The sequence below is a fragment of the Oncorhynchus tshawytscha genome, linkage group LG13 (genome assembly GCF_018296145.1).
Source record: "Oncorhynchus tshawytscha isolate Ot180627B linkage group LG13, Otsh_v2.0, whole genome shotgun sequence".
Classification (NCBI taxonomy): domain Eukaryota; kingdom Metazoa; phylum Chordata; class Actinopteri; order Salmoniformes; family Salmonidae; genus Oncorhynchus; species Oncorhynchus tshawytscha.
In genome coordinates, this window is record NC_056441.1 from 34,021,379 (window position 1) to 34,044,009 (window position 22,631).

General features: G+C 44.6%; 1 protein-coding gene across 4 annotated transcripts in view; it reads left to right on the forward strand.

The window, feature by feature from the left end:
- LOC112264750 (semaphorin-6D) overlaps nt 1-22,631 on the forward strand; it is a 101,944-nt gene that overhangs the window by 34,155 nt on the left and 45,158 nt on the right. Inside the window, exon 3 of one of the 4 annotated variants that reach the window (XM_024441548.2) lies at nt 10,062-10,122. The exons of 2 other annotated variants lie outside the window; for them this stretch is intronic. The gene's annotated coding sequence lies outside the window, so the exon portion shown is untranslated. Of the gene's footprint in view, nt 1-10,061; nt 10,123-11,132; nt 11,244-22,631 lie in introns of those variants that run through there. One more of the 4 variants, XM_024441550.2, reaches the window with a different exon arrangement.

Genomic DNA, 22,631 nt, shown 5'->3' on the forward strand with positions numbered 1-22,631 from the left:
GTTCTTTGAGCACGAGAGAGAGCCATCAAAAGCTTTCTGCTGAGGCTCCCTACCAAGCACCCTAAACATATCCTTCAGCAGAATTAGTACCCTCTCTTCTTCTTTATAGGGGATCATTGTGAGGAGTGTCGATCATTTTTTTTGGGGGGGGGGCGGGGGGGGCAGGCTCCCAGGGACAGCCTCCCAGGGACAGCCTTGTAAACCAGTGAGGGGAATAGGGAGTGGGAACCACCCCCAATTAATCTGCCCTCCAGCCGCTAGGCGAGATAATGGCCATCCAGATACCCAGCAACCCCCTCTCTAGTGTTCCTGAGGACCAGGGTAAAGAACAAACAAAACACAGATAGTCAACATCAAACATACTGCTCGGCTGCTCGTTTGTTTGTAGGGTTTTTCTCCTGTTTCGTCGACCAGCCTTTTATCAGCTTTCACAGTGGGTGCACATTCCTCAGTAAAAACATTAAAAAGGACACTATTTCTGGATCGGTTATAGTCCTGCCTCTTGTCTGTTGGGTATTTCTGGATGTATTTACCCATTTTGCCTTTGACATTTAATAAATGTTCTCCAATCTGTCAGTTCAAGGCCAATAAATGGTAGGGTGGGGCACAAACTGACAGCACCCTCGCCTGTTGTCAACGGACTGGACTCGAGTCAAGACCAAGCCTGCATCCCCTGTGTTTCCGAGTTTTAAGTGGAGCCAATCTCTTGTGGGACAGTGACTTCAAACACAAAACTACATTGCTAAAATGCTAGTTAAGCGCCATGCGCATTCCTTTCATGTGGCCCGGGTACTGCCAGGCACTGTGGCGTTTTTTGTTGTTGTTGTTGTTGTGTATTATTCATATACGTCCCCTCAAGCTGTCTGTCAATTATTAATGCTGGGGGTTAACATCATTTTTTTGTTGTTGGCATGTACCACCAAGCGGGCAGCTTAGGAAACGTGTGTGTGCGTGGGACTGTGTGTGTACACGTAGGCATGCTAGTGAGCCTGTGTATGTTTGGGTGATTGCCGCCTGCCTGCTTGCCTGCCTGTCAGGAAAAGCTTCTCTCTGGTGTCCGGCGCTGTCGTGATGTGTGTTTCTGATCCATTCTCCCCTCTATAATGAAGCTTCTGTATTCAGACCAACATTCATAAATACAGATACAGGATGCTTGTGTAGACGCGCACACACACACCTGCATTCTCTCTCTCTCTGTCACACACACACACACACACACCTGCATTCTCTCTCTGTCACTGTCTCACACACACTCACTCAAATTCTCTCTCTCTCTGTCTCTCACACAGACCGACACATCAACACGCACGCGCACAGTGTGAGAATTCAGATTCAGCCCTCGTTATGCCTGCATGAATAAGTAAAACTGGATCAGTGGCCGTGGGACGACTGGCTTTGGATCACAGGGGGCCAACTACATAATGGGACCATTTGAATGTGGCGTTGAGAGACCACTTGGAGGACACCCTGTGGACCCACACGCCATCCTGTGACAGTCTGAACTGAGGTTCTGAAGAATGCCCCATGGCTGTGTGTCGGTTAGGGTTGATTTGATGATAAAGGTTTTCGTCATTTGAACTTGTGATTGTATTGATTTGAGTCCCTGGCCTGTGTAATGAGTCTCACTGTTGATTGCAGTCGCCACCCTGTCCATCGATCGCTCCCTTTCTCTTCCTCACTGTTCTTCCCCCACGCTCTCTCCCTTCTCTCGCTCTTTCTTCGTCCATTCCTCTCTTCTCTCTTTGTCCTCATATGATCTTTCTTTGCCTATCTGCCTCCCACTCTGCCCTCCATACTCCTTTCTCTGCCCCCGCCCCGCCCCCTCCCTAATTGACTTTTAATGACCGTTTTACATCATGTTTTGATATTCAAATTAGCCGTGTCAGCCGGGGTAGAGCGCAGGTCTTTTATTCCAACCCTCTTCTCTCCCTCTCTCCTTTTAAAAAAAAAAAACAGGGGTTGTTACATGAGCACCTCACTATTAATTGCGTGTTTAATGTGTCTGTTTATCTTCAGAGAGGCAGGAGTGCAGAAACAGCCTCGTTGAAACAGGCACGCACATGCAAGCGAGTTGATGGTTTTAATATTTTGGTCTTAACGGCCACGTGGGAGAGCAACAGCAAGCGGCAACTCGAGTTCAAAGCGAAAATCTCCTGAATTAGCTAACTGCCTGCATTTCAAACTAACTTTTGCTGTCAAACTTTTGTCAGATCAGAAACCAGATAGAGAAAATGCATGTTAAGTGTAAGTATTTATGACAAGTTGGGGTTTCGGTTGAGAAAACAGTATATCGAAATACGGTATAGCCCATGATACACAATAAGAAAGCAAATGCTTGTTTCAACACTAAATGTTAGTTGGTTAACGGATGTATTATTAGACCACTGCTAGCATACTGGTTTAAGTCTAAGCTTTTCTGTGCTGGTTTAACTCCAGTGTTAATCTGCAAAATTGTAACTATTCGTGCCTGGTTTGTATAGACTCCCCCTTTGTTTTCTACTGTGTTATTGACGTTAATTTGTTTATTCTGGTTTAAGTAAACGTGCTGGTTTAAGTAATGTGCTGGTTTAAGTAAATAAAAAATATAAAAATAAAAGTAAGCGCGTGCTGGTTTAAAATAAAGTAAGCGTGCTGGTTTAAGTAAGCGTGCTGGTTTAAGTAAACGTGCTGGTTTAAACATGCTCGCCACTCAGCTGATCTCCCATTATCAAGACTTCTCTCGTGACTCATTGGAGTCTGGTGTGACTGAAAGACGAGTCTCGCTGAGAGGAGAATTTCAGCTCTTTGATGGCCTGAATAGAGACGCCGCCACCGTATTTGTTAGTTAGCATTGCTAGTTGACTTGGCATAACATGTTATTACATTATATTGCAGTTTAGGCAACTGACTGTACAAAACATTAGGAACACCTACAATACTTTGTCTTGTCCATTCACACACTGAATGGCTCACACACGATCCACGTCTCAAGGCTTAAACATCCTTCTTTAACCTGTCTCCTCCCCTTCGTCAACACTGATTTGAAGTGGGTTTAACAAGTGAAATCAATACGGGATCATATCTTTTACTTGGATTCCCCTGGTCAGTCTGTCATGAAATGAGCAGGCGTTCCTAATGTTTTGTGCACTCAGTGTTTATCCAGAGGGAGACTCATTTCGACCATTTGAAAGTGACTTGAGAAGAAGAAAAAAAGCTGTGGGCGAGACTTTTTTTTGTAGTGTTTGATGGTTGAAAGAAGCTGCATGGAGAGAGTGGTCTGAGAGAAACACTGCAGTAGTTTGGAATGACCAGGGGGTACAGTTGGAGTTTGTTGTGGCTGGCTACAGCGTGGGAGGGAGGCTCAGTCATTGAAAGAGACCAAAGAAAAGACGAAGGAAGGGGGAGAGCAAAAGAAGATGGTTGAAAGAAACTTGAGGGAGGGAATATAGTGCATGATTTATAATTCAGAAGTTTCTGGATCGGAGGAGATCTGGGTGGGAGGTTGTTTAGGGAGGCCAGTGGTAGCGAGGGATGGTAGACTGGCTGGAGGGAAGGATGGTAGACTGGCTGGAGGGAAGGATGGTAGACTGGCTGGAGGGAAGGATGGTAGACTGGCTGGAGGGAGGGATGCCAGACTGTGGCTGGAGGGAGGGATGCCAGACTGGCTGGAGGGAGGGATGCCAGACTGTGGCTGGAGGGAGGGATGCCAGACTGTGGCTGGAGGGAGGGATGCCAGACTGTGGCTGGAGGGAGGGATGCCAGACTGTGGCTGGAGGGAGGGATGCCAGACTGTGGCTGGAGGGAGGGATGCCAGACTGTGGCTGGAAGGAGGGATGCCAGACTGTGGCTGGAGGGAGGGATGGTAGACTGTGGCTGGAGGGAGGGATGCCAGACTGTGGCTGGAGGGAGGGATGCCAGACTGTGGCTGGAGGGAGGGATGCTAGACTGTGGCTGGAGGGAGGGATGCTAGACTGTAGCTGGAGGGAGGGATGCTAGACTAGCTGGAGGGAGGGATGCTAGACTGTAGCTGGAGGGAGGGATGCTAGACTGTAGCTGGAGGGAGGGATGCTAGACTGTAGCTGGAGGGAGGGATGCTAGACTGTGGCTGGAGGGAGGGATGCTAGACTGTGGCTGGAGGGAGGGATGCTAGACTGTGGCTGGAGGGAGGGATGCTAGACTGTGGCTGGAGGGAGGGATGCTAGACTGTGGCTGGAGGGAGGGATGCTAGACTGTGGCTGGAGGGAGGGATGCGAGACTGTAGTTGGAGGGAGGGATGTGAGACTGTGGCTGGAGGGAGGGTTACGAGACTGTGGCTGGAGGGAGGGATGCTAGACTGTGGCTGGAGGGAGGGATGCGAGAGATTTCTTATAGAAGGTTTTTATCTCCCTTTAACTTCTAGCTTCTGAAGTGTTAGGTTTTTTTCTTATCCCTTGGCTTTGTTGGGTGTGGCATGTCACTAGGCGGAATGGGAGGGATGTTACCCAGTTGCCACGAGCAACCCTGGAGTCGATAGAGTTCTGTGTGGCACTGCCCTTGGGCTTAGATCAGGGAATAGGGGTGAGGGCTAAGTGTATGTAAGGTGAATAAGGGTAATTTAGGAAGCCCCCATAGAGATATAATATATTTTATTCTGGGGATGCCCCACTTTCTCTCTCTCTCTCTCTCACATGCACACACAGAGAAGAAAAAGAAATTAAACAAGTATGAAAGTTTAAAGACTGCAGGTGAGCCAATTATGAAAATGGTTGTTTTACCCATAGAAATTGTTTTACCCAGTTAGCTTAGCTAAATGGTTAGTTGGGGACCTAGAGGTAGGGTGACTACATTTAAAATACCCAAATACAGAACAACAGGATGACAATTCCAGCTAAACTTGGAGGACAGTTACCTATAACTACTTGTGCCAACTGTAAAGTTTGGTGGAGGAGGAATAATGGTCTGGGACTATTTTTCATTGTTCGGCGCTAGGCCCCTTAGTTCCAGTGAAGAGAAAATCCGAACGCTACAGCATACAATGACATTCTAGACGATTCTGCGCTTCCAACTTTGTGGCAACAGTTTGGGGATGAATTGGTACTCCGACTGGGAGCTGGGACTAATCGCCCAACATCAGTGCCCGACCTCACTAATGCTCTTGTGGCTAAATGGAAGCAAGTACCCGTAGCAATGTTCCAACATCTAGTGGAAAGCCTTCCACAGAAGAGTGGAGGCTGTTTATTGTAGCAAAGGGGGGACCAACTCCATATTAATGCCCATGATTTTGGAATGAGATGTTTGATGAGCAGTCCACATACTTTTGGTCATGTCGTGTATATTGAATTTGCAACTAATAAGCATGGAGAGCCTCACAAGTTTGATGAAATGACCTTCTCTTTCAGTCTAATACTGTTATTTACTTACTTTTGTATATATTCGTCAGAAGCACAGTTTTTGTAAGTAGGTATAGGTAACTATCCTCCAAGTTTAGCTGGAATTTAGCCCGAAAGGATATGAGAAATGTGATTGGTTGACGATCGGCCTATGACATTGGCCTACTGTACGCGCAGAATATCAGATCTCAACAACGATTGGAGAAGTGTTCCACATCACCAGTACCACATCCTTTTATTCTATATCTATTCATAAGTGCAACGTGACTGCAAGGTTGGAATGTCTGACTGAAATATGTTTTTATTTTATTTTTTAAGTTTGTGGTGTTTGAATTGGTTGATAAAATGCGGTACATGATTGTTTGGTGGCGGGACAAAGGGCCAAAATGCTGGACTGTCCCGCACAATCCGGGACGTGGTCACCCTACCTAGAGTTAAAGATATGTCTTTAGGTCTCAGACAAAGTGACCCCACGCTGAATGTTTCACAAAAGCTCTACAGACATCCTGTTAAACCTACAACTGGCAAGACCTCCCTTTTCTCCCTGCAGCTCATCTTTCCTTCTCTCGTTTGACTCTGGCTTGCGTGGCTAGGTCCCTCCATTGTGGGAACTGCCATGCTTGTCCAGGGGCTGTTCTCATTCCCTATAGGCACGAGTGTGTCCGTGTGTGTGCGTCTCTTTTGTCACTCTTCTGACACTTCAAGCGTTGGGGCTGGGACAGCCATTAGGGTTGGACATGTCTCATTAGCATAATGCCTTTTCTGTTGGAGGGTCATTATAGCGGACATTGATCAGTGGTACTCTGTAATGGGAGCCATTTGAGTAGCCTTTTCATTAATTGGGGGTTATTTAAAGAGACCGGGTCAGGAATGGGTTGACTTTATAGATGTTGCCATAACCACTGATCTAGGATCAGATAATCCTACCCCCAATCTTGACCTAAACTATTAGGACACGAAAACGTATCTGACCCTATATCAGTAATTAGGGGTAACTTTTTCCAATGTATTTTACATGTTTAGAAATGCGTCACGGCTGTCCTGTCTAACACTTTGCTGATCAAACTCTGAGGTGTTGCTTTGTGTAACTGTAATAAGTGTCAGTTCAGTGTGCACAGGAGATGCCATGCATTACACTGCGTCTGTTGTGCCCCAAGTATTTCCACTAAACGCGGTCTCTGAAGAGCAGCCTAGCCAGTTGTGGTTTACCCCCTGATCAGTGTCGGTGTGTTTTTGAACCAGTGACGTGACCAATGGATGGACATGTGAATGCACAAGAATAAACAGTACAAAGTTCTGCCAGTTAAATCTTTGTTTTCATGTAAATGTCTATACAAGTATCAGGGAATTCTTTCTCTTGACTAATTTGGAATATTCTTTTTTTTCTTCTTTTTTTTCCCCCATGAATCTTGGACTGGACTCTCCTCTGGCCCTGGTGTCTCGGTTCACAGGTATGTTAAAAATCCTCTCTACTTCACTTTCTGTACTATCAGTTTCTTTTAGCATCCTGTGGGTCTGGCATGGTGTGTCAAGGTGGCATTTGCATGTTCTCCAGGCACACTTGCCAGGGGGCTGCACTCACATAGTCCCCACGAGGGAAGTCTTGCGGAGAAGGAGCAGGTTCTCAATGGAGGGGGTGTGGCTCAGCAGCTTTTGCAGTTGCAGCTACCCACAAACCCTTTAAGCCATTTAAGGAAGAACAAATGCTAATTCACCGACTATCAAGGGCGTCGGAGAAAATGTGAAAGGTTTTTACTTGGTTGTATTTAGAGGGCACTTTTTGATGGCTGTCGAGGCCTGGCTAACTCAAATATTAAATGGCTGTGTTTATAGGGGGGGGAAAAGGGACTATTTATTTGGTGGTTGCCCGCAAACCTGCTAGCTAAGGCTAATCTGTCAGATGGAGAGACTTGGAAAGCTGCAGGGTTCAACTATATATGAATGTTCTGTAACGTTTTGCCCTACTGACCGAGGCCCAGAGAACACGTAATAGGTCTGTTACCTGAAGTACAGTATTGCGAAACCCCCGGCGCTAATGCTAATTGGCATACTAGTTCCCTTCTCTCTGGATAAAGTCTCAGTTCAGTCCAATTTCGCTGACTGTAGTTCAAGTTCAAGAAGTGTTCTAAAACGTTTGTGGTTGTCAAATATGCTGTCTGTGTATCTAGACCCCTGATTGTTTTTTGTCTAAGGCACCTGTGTCAAACTCATTCCACAGAGGGCCGAGTGTCTGCAGGTTTTTGCTCTTCCCTTGTACTTGAGTGATTTAATTAATGTCGCTGATTAGTAAGGAACTCCCCTGACCTGGTTTTCTTAATTGAAAGGAAAACCTAAAAACCAGCAGACACTAGGCCCACCATGGAATGAGTTTGACAGCCCTGGTCTAAGGCAATTAGAAAATGAAATAAAGCTATTAATAACACAAGGGACTAACAGAACTATTGTACAACAAAGCTCATTGCTTGGAATTGTCTTTGCACTCCTCTGTGTGTGTGTGTGGTCAATTTGAAACAGAAACCTGGCGACAGGTTGGGTAAACGGCAGCCGTGTGAGCCCTGAGAGTCTGGCTACTTATTCCTCCCGGATCTCAGAATTCCTGCCTAATCCCACATTGGGGAGATGGAGAGCAGATTAAGCGACGGGAAATATCCTTCCAAAAGGCCTATTCCCGCTGCTTTTCCGAGCCCTTGCAATCAGATTTCCGGGGATTTGGACAGTGTCTCCAACCTCATTTCCACCCTCTTGGCTCGTTCGTCTTCAGGGAGCGACGGGAGGGATGCTCCACACGAAGGCACACCCACACACATACTCCCTTGCATGCGCACACACACACACACACACTTGCACACTTACTTGCCCATGCACGCACACGTGAATTGTGTTGAGGCCATGTGATTCCAAGCTTCATTAGTAGATTCAGATATTTCAAATTTGGTTATCAATGAACCTGTGAACTACTTTGTATGTGCAAACTGTACCTAGTTGGGCTTAACCAACTACACAAAATCACAGTTCCAAATTAACTTTGTTGCACAGAGAGTGGTGTCTGTAGGAATCATTTGAAGCGTCAGTCTTTGTGGCTCCCGAGTGGTGCAGCGATCTGAGACACTGCATATCAGTGCTTTAGGCGTCACTGCAGACACCCTGGTTCGAATCCAGGCTGGATCACATCCAGCTGTGATTGAGAGTCCCATAGGGCGGCGCACAATTGGCCCAGCGTCATCCGGGTTTGGCCGGTGTAGGCCGTCACTGTAAATAAGAATTTCTTATTAACTGACTTGCCTTGTTAAATAAAATAAAATCAAAATATAGTAAATAAGGTGGCTGTGTGTATTGCCCGAAGGCTTGTCGACAGTACAGGAGGTTGGTGGCAACTTAATTGGGGAGGATGGGCGCGTGGTAATGCCTGGAGCGGAATCAGTGGAATGGTGTCAAATACGTCAAACACAAGAGCTGTGTTCGAATACTCATAGTAGCTGTACTATTTGTGATGTAAATTGAGTTTGTACTATGTTTATTGGTCATAGTATGGATATAGTTAGTTAGTATGCCAAAAGTTCCCAGATGTCGTACTACATTCGACAAAATACAAAGTATAGAAGCAATGGACTATTTCCGTGCTTTTAGTCCCCATAATGCAATTCTTCAGAAAATGGGCGTGGCTTCACGTTTTCAGATTTTAAGAAAATGGCAGAAAATATGCAGCCGAAGTCCGGCGAGAGCAGATACAAAATCGTTGCGTTAACTAATTATGACAAATGTTAAGAAAATGTTGACCAATGTAATGACTTTTCAAATAAGTTAGGTTACACGTTATGTTGGCTGACAATTTGTTAGCTACACTATCCTTACGAACCGCATAGCATATCATTAAAGCAGTATGTTCCGGTATATTAGCTACCTACTGTAACGATAGGTGGCTACTAATACATCAAACCTGCCAGTATATTTACTTCATGCTATCTAATTACCCAACGTTTATTGGCTTGATTATTCAGGTTATTCATTGCTTAGCTAAGTGGAATAGTGGTTCGGGTGTGTTCGTAAATTCTCACTGGCTATCTACTGATTTCAGAGCACTCTCGTCTGACTGCCAGAGCACAGAATAACTGATGAATTTACAAACGCCCAACACACGTTGAATGTGGCCAGTCTCAGTAAACATTGGCAAAAAGCGTAATTAAATTGTTGCCAGCAGCACATTTACCAACGCTCTGGATAACATGAAAACTGCCTAACCAGCTCTGCTAGGGCGAGTAAAATGGTCAGAGTGAGGTGTTCTCTCATTTGTGTCTCGAAGTAGCTAGCCAGTTAGCTTGGGTGCTTTACTGCTGTTGTGACGGTCAGAACGCTCAGCTCAACCCTACTCCTCGGCCACAGCGTCCAGTCTGTGCGCCGAGACTAGGGAAACGCTCTGAATTTATGAATGGACAATCTGACAATACCCTTGAATTTATGAACCCCCAGAGCGCACTCTGGCACTCCAGATGAAATTTACGAACACACCCAAAGTCTAGCTAGAAATGTGTAATGCTAGCAGGAGGTTGCATAGCAACAGCATCAACCGCTAGTTTACCGCTAGTTTACAGTGTTCTAAAAGGAACTAATAGTATATACTAATTTAAGTATGTAGTATACAGAATGTTAGTATAGGTATTTGAACACACCTAAGGTTTCCGGGTGTTTGATACCATTCTATTTGTTCTGTTCCAGCCAGTATTAAGAGCCGTCCTCCCCTCAGCAGCCTCCACTGCTCTACAGTACTCAAGCCAAGGTACAGGACATTGATCCCCTGACGGGAACACAATGAGAACGTCGTTAAACACCAGGTTGGGTTATCGAGTGGATAGGCAGAGAGGAAATATTTCCCTGCTAGAGGTTTCCCCACCAAAGGAGGTTGTGTGTGTGTGTGTCTTCATATGTGAGTGTGCGTTCATGAATGTACGTTCATGAATGTACGTTCATGAATGTACGTTCATGAATGTACGTTCATGAATGTACGTTCATGAATGTACGTTCATGAATGTACGTTCATGAATGTACGTTCATGAATGTACGTTCATGAATGTACATGTGCACATGCCCTTACATATCCTCCTCATCCCTCGCTCCTAAAAAAAAACAGTCGCCGTCTGATTTAATCTTGAGCCGCTCGCCAAGCCTAATCAAGCTAACCGTCTAATCTGAATAAGAGATTTACTCCAGTCCAGATCAGACTATTCTAGTGCTGAGCAATTAGTGCTTTTTGAGGTCTGTTCGGTTTCTGTTATATATATATATACATACATATATATATATATATATATATATATATATATATATATATATATATATATAAAAAAATTGTTTTTAATTATCACTTTTTCGGTTTCAATCATTTTTTGTTAACATGAAATGCATTATGAAATTTAGAGTTTAGAGCCTTTAAATGGAAATTCCAAAACCAAAAATAGTGTACGTTCAATTGCCATAACATTGAAAATATTCCATTGTCTGTCATGTCCACATTGGGTAAACATCAATAGAAAAATAGGAAATGACTATAAAATTGTCTATTACTTAGTTATTATTTGCTGACTTTATCATTTTTTATTACTTCGTCAACTCTTCTCTGCTCAGCCAGTAGCATCCAGACAACCATCTGACTTTATCTCTGCCACTACTCCCCATACTGTACTGTCTTTAGCCATCTTATTTAGCTAGCCTCCCTAAGTGTAATGTAGAGCTGTCTGACAATCATTTTACTAGTTCTTCAAAGTAGATAATGCATACTTTCATCAACTGTCTCTATCTCTCCCTCTTTTGTGCAGTCTGTGTGTGTCTAACCTAATGTAGCAGGTGAAAAAGTGGATCCGTCTTTGTCCAAGCCTGAAAGAACTGGTGCAATGGATTATGGTAAATGCAGTTGTTTACAACGTTTCTGAGCTGAACTATATTAGTTGAATATTTGCTTAGTGAAAACTGCAACTCCCTTCCGCCCAGCGTCCCACATAGTTCTCGACTTGATTTCTCTCGTGAAGGATTTGATTTCTCTCTAGATAAACGGCGCGTTGGGCTCTCAAAAAAAGAATAAAAAGAACAAAGTATTTCAAGTAAATGAACCGATGCCGGTCAATTAGTTGTATAATAACCACAAAAAAAAACAGAAATGTTGGTGAATCGCTCAGCACTAGACTATTCTAACGCTGTCTCGCCTGTGACTAATCCTGGACCAGAGGGAGCCAAATCAGGGCCTAGTGAGAAGCCCTTATCAGATCCATCCCATAGAGGCGTGTTGCCAGTCTTACCCCCATTCATCGTTACGGGGCTCAGCCTTATCTTTCGGACAGATGTGCCAACCATACAGACTACTGACAGGCCCTTTTTTTTAATGTGCGACAAGTGCAGATCCCAGATCAGATGGTAGCCGTGCCAGGTGAGTGGGTGGGTTAATGGATGGATGGATGGATGGATGAGGGCCAGGGTTAGAATGCACTTTCTCTGTATACAAAAACGGTAAAAACATAGACGGTAATCATAACTTTATCACTGCACTGTATGAATCCCACAGCCTCTTTTAGGAATGTACAACAATTGCATATACTTGCGATTTTTGAAACCTCTTGTAAAAGACTACCATATTTGGCCGTGACCCCTCCCACGCTGATCACTCATGGTCATGCATGTGCGAGTATGTCCAAAGCGTGTTTGTGAGTATCTTCACAGACTAACACCAGAGCTTGCACAAGTCCTTTTGATGGTGTGACTGTGAATTCCAGGTTCTGAAAGATTGACACCGTACATTGCACTACTTCCGTGAACGATATAGCTTTGGGTGTGAATGTGTGAATTCCTGCTTTTCAGATATCAATAACAGACATAGTGGAAATGTGTTAGTGTTTTACATTTACAAGTTTTAGACTAGTAGTGTATGCTGCTGTTGGTGTGACAAATACAGTGCATTCGGAATGTATTCAGACCCCTTGACTTTTTCCACATGTTATGTTACAGCCTGATAAAACCATTTTTTCCCCCCCTCATCAATCTACACACAATACCCCACAATGACAAAGCGAAAACCGTTTAAAAAAGAAAAATTTGAAGAAATATATGAAAAATGTCAAACAAATACCTTATTTACATAAGTATTCAGACCCTTTGCTATGAGACTCGAAATTGAGATCAGGGGCATCCTGTTTCCATTGGTCTTCCTTAAAATGTTTCTACAACTTGATTGGAGTCCACCTTTGGTAAATTCAATTGATTGGACATGATTTGGAAAGGCACACACCTGTCTATGTTAGGTCCCACAGTTGACAGTGCATGTCAGAGCAAAAACCAAGCCATGAGGTCCAAGGAATTGTCCGTAAAGCTCAGAGACAGGATTGTGTCAAAGCACAGATCTAGGGAAGGGTACTAAGACATTTCTGCAGCATTGAAGGTCCCCAAGAACCCAGTGGCCTACATCATTCTTAAATGGAAGAAGTTTGGAACCACCAAAACTGTTCCTGGAGATGGCCGCCCGGCCAAACTGAGCAATTGAGGGGAAAGGGCCTTGGTTTGGGAGGTGACTAAGAATCCGATGCTCCAGAGTTCCCCTGTGGAGATGGTTGCTCTTCTGGAAGGTTCTCTCATTTATGCAGCAATCAGGCCTTCATGGTAGAGTGGCCAGATGGAAGCCACTCAGTAAAATGCACACGACAGCCTGCTTGGAGGTTGCCCAAAGGCACCTAAAGGACTCTCAGACCTTGAGAATCAAGATTCTCTGGTCTGATGAAACCAAGATTGAACTCTTTGGCCTGAATGCCAAGTGTCACGTCTAGAGGAAACCTGGCACCATCCCTACGGTGAAGCATGGTGTTGGCAGCGTCATGCTGTGGGGATGTTCTTCAGTGGAAGGGACTGGGAGACTAGTCAGGATCGAGGAAAAGATTAACAGAGCAAAGTACAGAGATCCTTGATGAAAACCTGCCCTAGAGCGCTCAGAACCTCAGACTGGGTCAAAGGTTCACCTAACAGGACAACGACCCTAAGCACACAGCCAAGACAATGCAGGAGTGGCTTCGGGACAAGTCTCTGAATGTCCTTGAGTGGCCCGGCCAAAGCCGAACCCAATCGAACATCTCTGGAGAGACCTGAAAATAGCTGTGCAGTGACACTCCCCATCCAACCTGACATGACTTGAGAGGAACTGCAGAGAAGAATGAGAAGAACTCCCCAAATACAGGTGCGCCCAACTTGTAGCGTCATACCCAAGAATATTTTAGGCTGTAATCGTTGCCAAAGGGGCTCCAACAAAGTACTGAGTAAAGGGTCTGAAAACTCAAGTAAATGTGATATTTCAATGTTTTTTAAATTTGTATAATTTTTCAAAAATGTCTAAAAACCTGTTTTTGCTTTGTCATTATGGGGTATTGTGTGTAGATTGATGAGAGAAAAAACAATTGAATAATTTTTAGAATAAGGTTGTAACGTAACAAAATGTGGAAAAAGTCAAGGGGTCTGAGTACTTTCCGAATGTACTGTAGCTGGGCAGAGTGGATTATTTTGTTAACGTCTGTTTGTGTGTGTGTGTGCGTGTGTGTGTGTTTGCATCTGTGATTGTGTGCGTATGTGTGTGGGTATGTACTGTGTATGCTTGCGTGCATATACAGTATTTATAACATATGATTACAGTATTTGTGTGGTATTAAGACAGGGTTATATATGGGCTAGTAGGACTTAACACTGCTGAGCTGTGTGCATTGTGTATAAGAGGCAGTAAAGCTGACATTATAAAAAGCTCAAAGTAATGGCGCTTAGATCAAATGTGGCCTCTGCTCGATGGTCGGCTGTTCGAGGCTTATTCAATATAAAACATGACTGGGAGCTGTGTTAAAGCCAGATATCTTTGACGAAATGTTTAAAGAGTTCTGGTGGCTGTCCTCAACACTTGATCGCTCAACTAGTCGTTCAATGACAATGGAGCATTTGGCACCTGCTTTATTCCTACGTTGTGATGAACTACTCAATGGATGACACGGAGTTTGGAACACGCAGGATGTGATCCTTGTCACATGAACGTTGTGCGGTCATCGTATACGCACCGCTCACTTTGAATCATCCCCTCGTGGACAGCGTAAAAAAAGATCCCCACCGGCAAGTTTCTGCTCATGTCGGAGCATTTTATCCATGTCAAAATATTGCCAGGCTCGTCGGTCCAAGACAACCAGCAGATAACATTTCCAATTGTGTTATGAACCTTAAGTTCCTTGTTGTGGATTGGATTTAGTGGAGGTGCATGGTCTTTTAGGCAGGCGAAGAATACTGCCACACAGGAAACGTCACGGTGTCCATGTGACGTGTGTTAGGGTGGAACGAGGGCCCCCAATGCTTTCGGCTCCCCCTGGAACCTGGCAAAATGCTACACATGCCAAGGCTGCCTTTTTAACACTGCATCCTCCACTTCTGAGTGCGCTGTGTGTGTTGTAAGGCTTCTGTTTGTGTTTCTCTTTACGCCTACAGACAGATGCGGCCTGTCACACCGAGAAATAGGCAGATGCATTGGTAGATACACACATACACACTCGTATACAGACAGACACTTACGTCCATGGTCTGTCACACACACCGACACACACAAACAGGTTCTCAGTGTCAGTCCTGGGAGGTTTATGGTTGCCCAACCTCAACCATAAATTAGTCAGTTCCACTGAGCAGCAGAGGAGCAATTAGGTCCACATTCCAGGGTATCCTCGGTCATCCTGTAACCTTTGAACCTCTGGGCCTTGTAGAGACTTGCCAAGCCTGTTGGCATTTTTTGGCCACAGATACACATAGTAAAAAAACACGCACACACTAGGCCTCAGCCCGTGTACTGTAAGCCATCAGTGATTGCGAAAGTGAGGGTCTCCCATCTTAAATGCCTAAACAAGACAAACCATATCTATCACAGGGCAGCCAGTGTAGATGGAGAGGATTCTAGGCGTCTATGTCTCTGGCTCAGCCATGTTTTACAGGGAGCATGGAGTGTGTCTACGTGGAAAGGTGGGTGTGGACTAGGGAGGGAACAGCAGGAAGGGAACGGAGAAATGGATAGAGATGTCAAGGTGAGTGGGAGGGCAAAGACGGACAGATGGGGAGGAGGAAAAGGAGGAGGAAAAGAAGCCGAGGCCAGTAGGAGAAGGGGAAAAGCGAGAGTGTGGCTTGTTTATGACATTTGTAGAGATGGAAGACATGCCACGGGGAGATTAACTGTCTCAAGCCGAGGAATGTTGACTGCAGGAGTTTATTTCCACATATCTACCGATCTGTGTTTCTACACACACCGCCAACACACACACACATGTACTGCCTGAGATTGTTTTCGACCACTATCTTTGCTTTGTCTGGACAGAGAGAAGTACAGCGGGGATTGCGGAGTTGTTTTAGGGAGGGAGGTATGGGGTAACATGTTTTGAACAGGAACCTATACTTTAGGGGAGTTTTTACTTGTATTTTACTTCCATGTAAGACTTTCTCCTCAAGTTGGCCCCAGAATCAACAGAGGCAAAATGTCTCGTTCAAACCAGGAGAAAGCAGTTGTACGGTCTATCCTACACCATGATGGAGGGTCGGATAAATGTATAATTAAAACTGATTGGGAACTTCAGGTGGTCACAACGGTACATTTCGTCTTTGCAGAATCCACTACACCTCCTAAGTGATGGGTTTGTGGAAAAAATATATAACTGCTGTCCTCAGATCATTGTAACGGAAATCTATTGTGAATCTTTTGTGGCACTGTTGTGGATCAGAAGACTCTGTAGGTTAGAGTGTGTTGCTAGCGCCAAGGGTGCTTAGTTTGATTCCCGCAAGGGTCACAAGAATAGTTCTAAATATATATTATCATCGTTTAGCAGATACTTTTGGATAAAAGTGTCTTAAATGACCTATTGTAATATGATATTGTATTCCAATGCGACTCAGTTCATCTCTGTTTTTGTGATGTAGCCCTGAGCTCTATGTACAGATAATGTGGATGGGTTTTTGTTGCCATTGTGTGTGTGTGTGACTTTCTTGTGCGTGTGTATGTAGTGTGTGTGTTTTGCGTTGACGCTGTGTGTTTATACAGGTGACAGCCGGGTGGCGGCGAGGGGCATTTTAGAAGGGTAATGGGATGCATCGGCAGGAGTTTGGGTAAATATCAACGCGTGGGTGTGAATATTCACAGTGGGCCTACAGTGAATGGACACACACACACATATACACACACACACACACACACACACACACAGAGAGCTCTGGTTTGAATCTCGTATCTGTCATAGTGCGGAGAGAGCCCTCTTGAAAAAGCGAGCCATAAAGTGGACCCTGTCAACATGGCATGGTCTGAAAAGTGTCTTTGAGACACACTACTCATGATGTCAAGCAAAGCGGATGTTATTGTTTTTTTATTTTCTTCGTCCTATAACCTCCAGACACTGACAAACAAGCCTTGTCACCAGCAGTGGCAAGTTTTCTTGTCAGTCGGCAGCATCTCTATAATGGGGTTGCTAGGAGGAGACCTACTACTCTCTCAGACAATTAGAGCGGTCCCAGGAACACCACAGGAGCCAATTAGAACATGCCTCAAACTCCTGAGGAGCCAACTAAAGGAGGGTGAGTTGTGTGGTGTTGGTGACAATTGTTTTGGAAGCAGTGAGGATTGAGGCAAAGTGTGTGTGTGTGTGTGTGTGTGTGTTTGAGCCTGCACATGTGTGTCAAGAGAGGACATTCTGATTTAGAGCTTCAGGCTAACTTCTTTACGGTTCCCTGACATCACCTGTAGAAGATATGTCATGGTCTGTGCCAAAAAAAAGAAATCTCTCCCAAGTGTGGCGCTCCTTTAAAGGTGCAAGACCAGTTGTCGTCTTTATGGTTATATATTTACAATGTAGACAGGTGCATTTCTGCATGTAAATGTTCATTTGTTCGCTATGTCTTTTAATGCAGAACATGAATGTCCCTTGTAACAACGCATTCACAAATTAAGTGTCATGATTAATTGTCAGTCATCATGACTAATTGCATGCCTAAACATCTCTGTATCCCTTTAAGAAACATCACAACAACATTAAATATAGGCTTTCTGAGGCACTCAACTCCCAGTGATAGTTTCCCCTCATCCCCTTTAGCTCACTAGAGGCCATAATCTCTGCTATAGTCTTATAGAGAGATTTACTAAAGCCTTGTAGAGGCTTAGTCGTTTACCAGTAAGTAGACCTAAATCTTTCACAACATCGTAATAACAATAGGGAGTAGGAGTTAGTCATCCATAGAATGATCTAAAGTCAGTTTTGCATGTGATCACTTAATTGTTCATATTTGGATGTGAACAATTTAAGCTGATCTTAGATCTGTGCCTATTGTACCCAGAGCTGATTATAACAATGTAATTTTGCATTTGTTAGTGTTAGGGCTTAGTGGGTTGAGTTGAAAAAATGACACTATGTGAACTGTCTGTGATTTATTTAGAATTCAAGGCACACTTAACCAGCATGGCTACCACAGCATTCTGCAACAATACACCATCCCATCTGGTTTGCGCTTAGTGGGACTATCATTTGTTTTTCAACAGGACAATGACTCAACACACCTCCAGGCTGTGTAAGGGCTATTTGACCAAGAAGGAGAGTGATGGAGTGCTGCATCCAGATGAAATGGCCTCCACAATCACCTGACCTCAACCCAATTGAGATGGTTTGGGATGAGTTGGACTGCAGAGTGAAGGAAAAGCAGCCAACAAGTGCTCAGCATATGTGGGAACTCCTTCAAGACTGTTGGAAAAGCATTCCAGGTGAAGCTGGTTGAGAGAATGTGCAAAGTTGTCATCAAGGCAAAGGGTGGCTACTTTGAAGAATCTCAAATATAAAATATATTTAGATTTGTTTAACACTTTTTTGGGGTTACTACATGATTCCATTTGTGTTATTTCATAGTTTTGATGTCTTCACAATTATTCTACAATGTAGAAAGTAGTAAAAATAAAGAAAAACCCTGGAATGAGTAGATGTGTCAACTTTTGACTGTGTGTGTGTGTCCTCCCCACTTCTAAAATCAAAGCTGCTTTTACTCACTTACTCACTGCTTTTACTCACTTAACTTAACCTGCTTTTACTCACTTAATCCCCGCGGACACATATCAAATTATTGTAGTGGAGGAATACAACTTATTAATTATGTAGTACAATAGAGAAATCATGCAGAAAGTACCCTACACAATCGCAAAGCACCTGAAATATATTCACATGCGCGCAGCACACAGCAAGAGTGCACAGCATGGAGCAGCTCACAGAAGAATGACATCGGTAGGGTAGGTAGGAAAGACATTTCAACTTAGTTATAATATCTACCAGTAAATGCTAAGACAACAATGGGTATGCAAACAAGGCATTGAAAAAGTTTAGTCCAAGGTCTTAGTTAGTAGGCTATTTGTGATGCGCAATTCAGTCGTCATGCCCTGTTTGCATCAGGGACCCAGGCCCACCCAATCAGATTGAACAAAGATGATGATACATTATTACCAAAATACTCCTCAGCACCTCCCCTGGACAGAACATCACATTTTTTGTTGTTTTTCTACAATAAAAAAAAGTGTGATTTTGAGAGGGCAAAACTGAAAAATATATAGGAAAACAAATGTAAAAATATATAGGAAAACACAGGATTCTTCACACAGGGTGCCTTTTCTTCACTGGGCAGGCCATTTTGGTAATTTTAGTATACCCACTTCTCCAGACTCCACGACACCAGTGCATAGGGATAGGGCCGATGGAAAGACAGCAGCCACACACAGCATCACTCAGACATAATAAGCCAGTAGGTCCCAATCATAATCATAAGACTACAAAAACACAACCATTAGGCATTTCCCAATCGAAATGTAAAGCTATTACTTCCCGTTGCAAAGAAAAATAAAAAATCACAGTTGAGCACTCAAGTTTACCGCTGACCTAAAGTGATGCGCTATGGAGTTTATACTTGAGTGTTCAATGAACTGTACGGTGAAACTCTAGGCATAATACGTTTTTCATAGGATATAAGTTGTGGACCAGCCCGCATGAATGTGTGTGAGCTATATACTCATAAGCATATTTGGTACACTAGTTATGCACGTCTACCCACATACAAATATGCACAAATATTGCACGATACACATAAAATGGCCCTCTTGTGAGTGGTGGTTGCATCTGAAACTGGTCTCTGGGAATTAGAAACACAATTCTCCATAAGTCACAAAAGCAACCATAGAGACACGTTCATAAAGACACCTACGCACAAACAGTTAGCCTGCATCCTTAGACATCTGTAATCTGTCTGATCCAATTAGCCAATTCCATCAACAGCCGTAGAGAGAGAGGGGGAGGGTTCCTGGGCAACAACCGCCTTGAGCCTTTGCTCCAGGCAACACAGAGGCACCCACTCCACCTCACCAGTGGGTCTTCAATTAGTTCTGCCTGGCTACTCCCTTGCTCTGTTTCTTTATCTCTCTCGCTCCCTCTTACTCTCTCCCCTATCTCTGCTTCTCTGCCACTCTTCTTCATCTCTGTCTGCACTCTTCCACCGCTCTCTCGTTATTCTCTCCTCCTTTCCATACACGCACTCTTCTCCTCGTCTCCCCTCTTCCTTCTTATGACGTCTTTGTTTATCCTCTCTTCACATCTTTTCCTGCCTCTCCCTCACGTCTCCCTCTCCTCTTGCTCTCCAGCCTTCCTCTCCTCTTGCTCTCCACCCTCCCTCTCCTCTTCCTCTCCACCCTCCCTCTCCTCTACCTCTCCACCCTCCCTCTTCTCCTTTAATTTGGACAATTTCCCTGCATCAAAAATACTGCCCCCCCCCCTCTTTTGGACTGCAGTATACGAGAGTTATGGAGAGATGTGGCAACAAAAGAGCTTACGAGACCTTGCTTTGTTCATCCCCTTATCACAGTTTGCCCCATAATTGGGGTTAATTGCTCAGTCCCGATTTGACATCTTGTTCAAGCCCTTACTGTTGGAATGCGTCCTCCCTTAAGTTTGTTCCATTGGAAGAAAAACCATTATGTTTATACATTTGGAGATATGGATGAACTCTGAGTGTCTGCCTGCCTGCCTGCCTGCCTGTCTGCCTGCCTGCCTGCCTGCCTGCCTGTGTATGTCTATGACCATGTCCATTGTGTCTCTGTTCGCCCGGACATTGTTTGTCATCAGGCAGTAAGCCATTCTGATTACCCAGCTGACGATAGTGGGCAGTGAAAGCGCATGACGTCTTTGTCTCGTTGCTACCGTGTGTAGTCTCCTGCATTGTCCCAAATGGCATATCCCAGAGTTAACACAGACAGACGAACCCGTGGAAAACAGAGGGGTCCTGGGATTAACCCCTGTGGCACTCTGTTACTAAATTAACCCCTTGAATAACCCACCCACCATTGTAAAAACGTCAAAACCACCCCCAAAGGGTCTGTAGGGTTATCCTTGACCTTGCTGCACTCCACTTTACTACGGTTGTAATCCCAGCAGTGATTCAGCCAATCAGCTCCTTCCCTTCAGCTGACCCCCCACGTCGTTGTAGTAGAAGTGCTCTGAGGGGAGTGTGTGTGGGGGAGAGGGGCTTCTGAAACATGTGAAGCTCTGGTGTGTGTGTGTGTGTGTGTGTGTCCGTTTCCCTCAAGTATGACTGGGGGGAGGGCGTTTCGCCTGTTGGGCAGTGATGACATTGATTCTTATTAAACCCTGTTAAAGCAGAGGTCTCTCACTACCTGTTACCAAGGGCAACCAGCAAATGGCTTCCAGAGGGGCTGAAATGCGTAATCTCCGTCGGACACGTTCGCACATGCACGATGGTGCATACACACGCGCGACACACAAACTAATTTCAATAGACGTTCTCTCCCCTCTGAGTCCCATCCGCAAAATATCAGCGGGGATCGTATCATTAGTGCTCTGTAGTGTGGAGTATTAACGTTCCTCCTGTGATGAAACGCTCTTCGCCATGTTTTGTGAGTAATCGGGAATCGTTACGGTTATCCCACAAGGATGTTCAGCACTGTTCATTGGAACTGATGTCTTCTGTGAATCCGAACAGACTGGAAATCCCCTGACTGGTTGGGAGTCATTTATTGATGCTCGTTTCAGAACAGGAAGTGAGGTCACGCCAATTGATCACAAGTGACGGTTCCGACCTAACTGTCAGGCTGTTGGGCAGCCATGGAGGAGAAGTGATGAAAAAAGAAGACGAGAGCGAATCGGAACAGAGGGGAATAAATGAGTGAAGGTATAGAACGCCGGAGAGAAAGTGAGACCTGGTTGAGACGGGGAGAAAGTCAGGAGTCCTAATACAAACCGAAGGACCGGCGAGGAGGGCCTGTTTGAGAAAGAGGGATGGACATTTAAAGGGGAGAAGTTGAGTGGAAAGGAAAAGAGAGGAGGAAGGAGGAAGGAAGCAGAGGTTTTCATTAGGTGTGAGGGGGAGTGGAGTCAATGAATCATGGCCTAACGAGGATGAGCCTCATTACGACCCGGTGTTGCCACGGGGACAGATTGAGAAAATGGACTTGGTTAAGGCAGGCCGGGATACTCGTTAGAACTCATTAATCATTGGTCACAACCATGTCTGCTAGCTTCTTGAGGAACCATATTTGTTCTTGAGGGGCACATTGAGAGAAGTGTAGCTGTAGTTTAAGTCAGATTGAAGAGGAGATGGGCTTGAATATAAATGAGAAAATGGGCACCACGGAATTAGGAACTAAAACAAGCGGGGGAAAAATAGGTGCTCATACACCCAGCCACATCATTTCTGAACATTGGACTAATTCAGAGTAATGTTTCTGGGGCACTTATTTGTCTTTGCGCTCGCGTTAGTGGAAGTCTGACAGACTCCATTAAAAAGTCAAGGGTATACTCCGCATTGAGCCCTATCATTTCAAACTTGAAAAACTTTAATTGAATATGGATGAGCAAAGAAAGTTGAGCAAAGACACGGTCATCGCACAAGTTATTATCTGGATAGTCGTATTTAGTAAATAAACTTGTACTTATAGCTGATGAAAAATCAAACATGGCTCGGCTTAGTCAGCTAGAGTGTGTCCACAGCATCTCTCCGGGTGGACGTCTGTTTGTCAGGCTACACTCTCTTTTTGCCGTTAGTTTGGGCTTAAAAACCTGAAATCAGATGAACTCTCTGTAGTGACTTTGTAGCGAAGTATGAAAATACACACACCTGTAACTGCATCAGCCCATTGTAAACCCCAACTGCAGCCTCCTTTTTGGGACTGCAGCCTCCTTTTTGGGACTGCAGCCTCCTTTTTGGGACTGCAGCCTCCTTTCT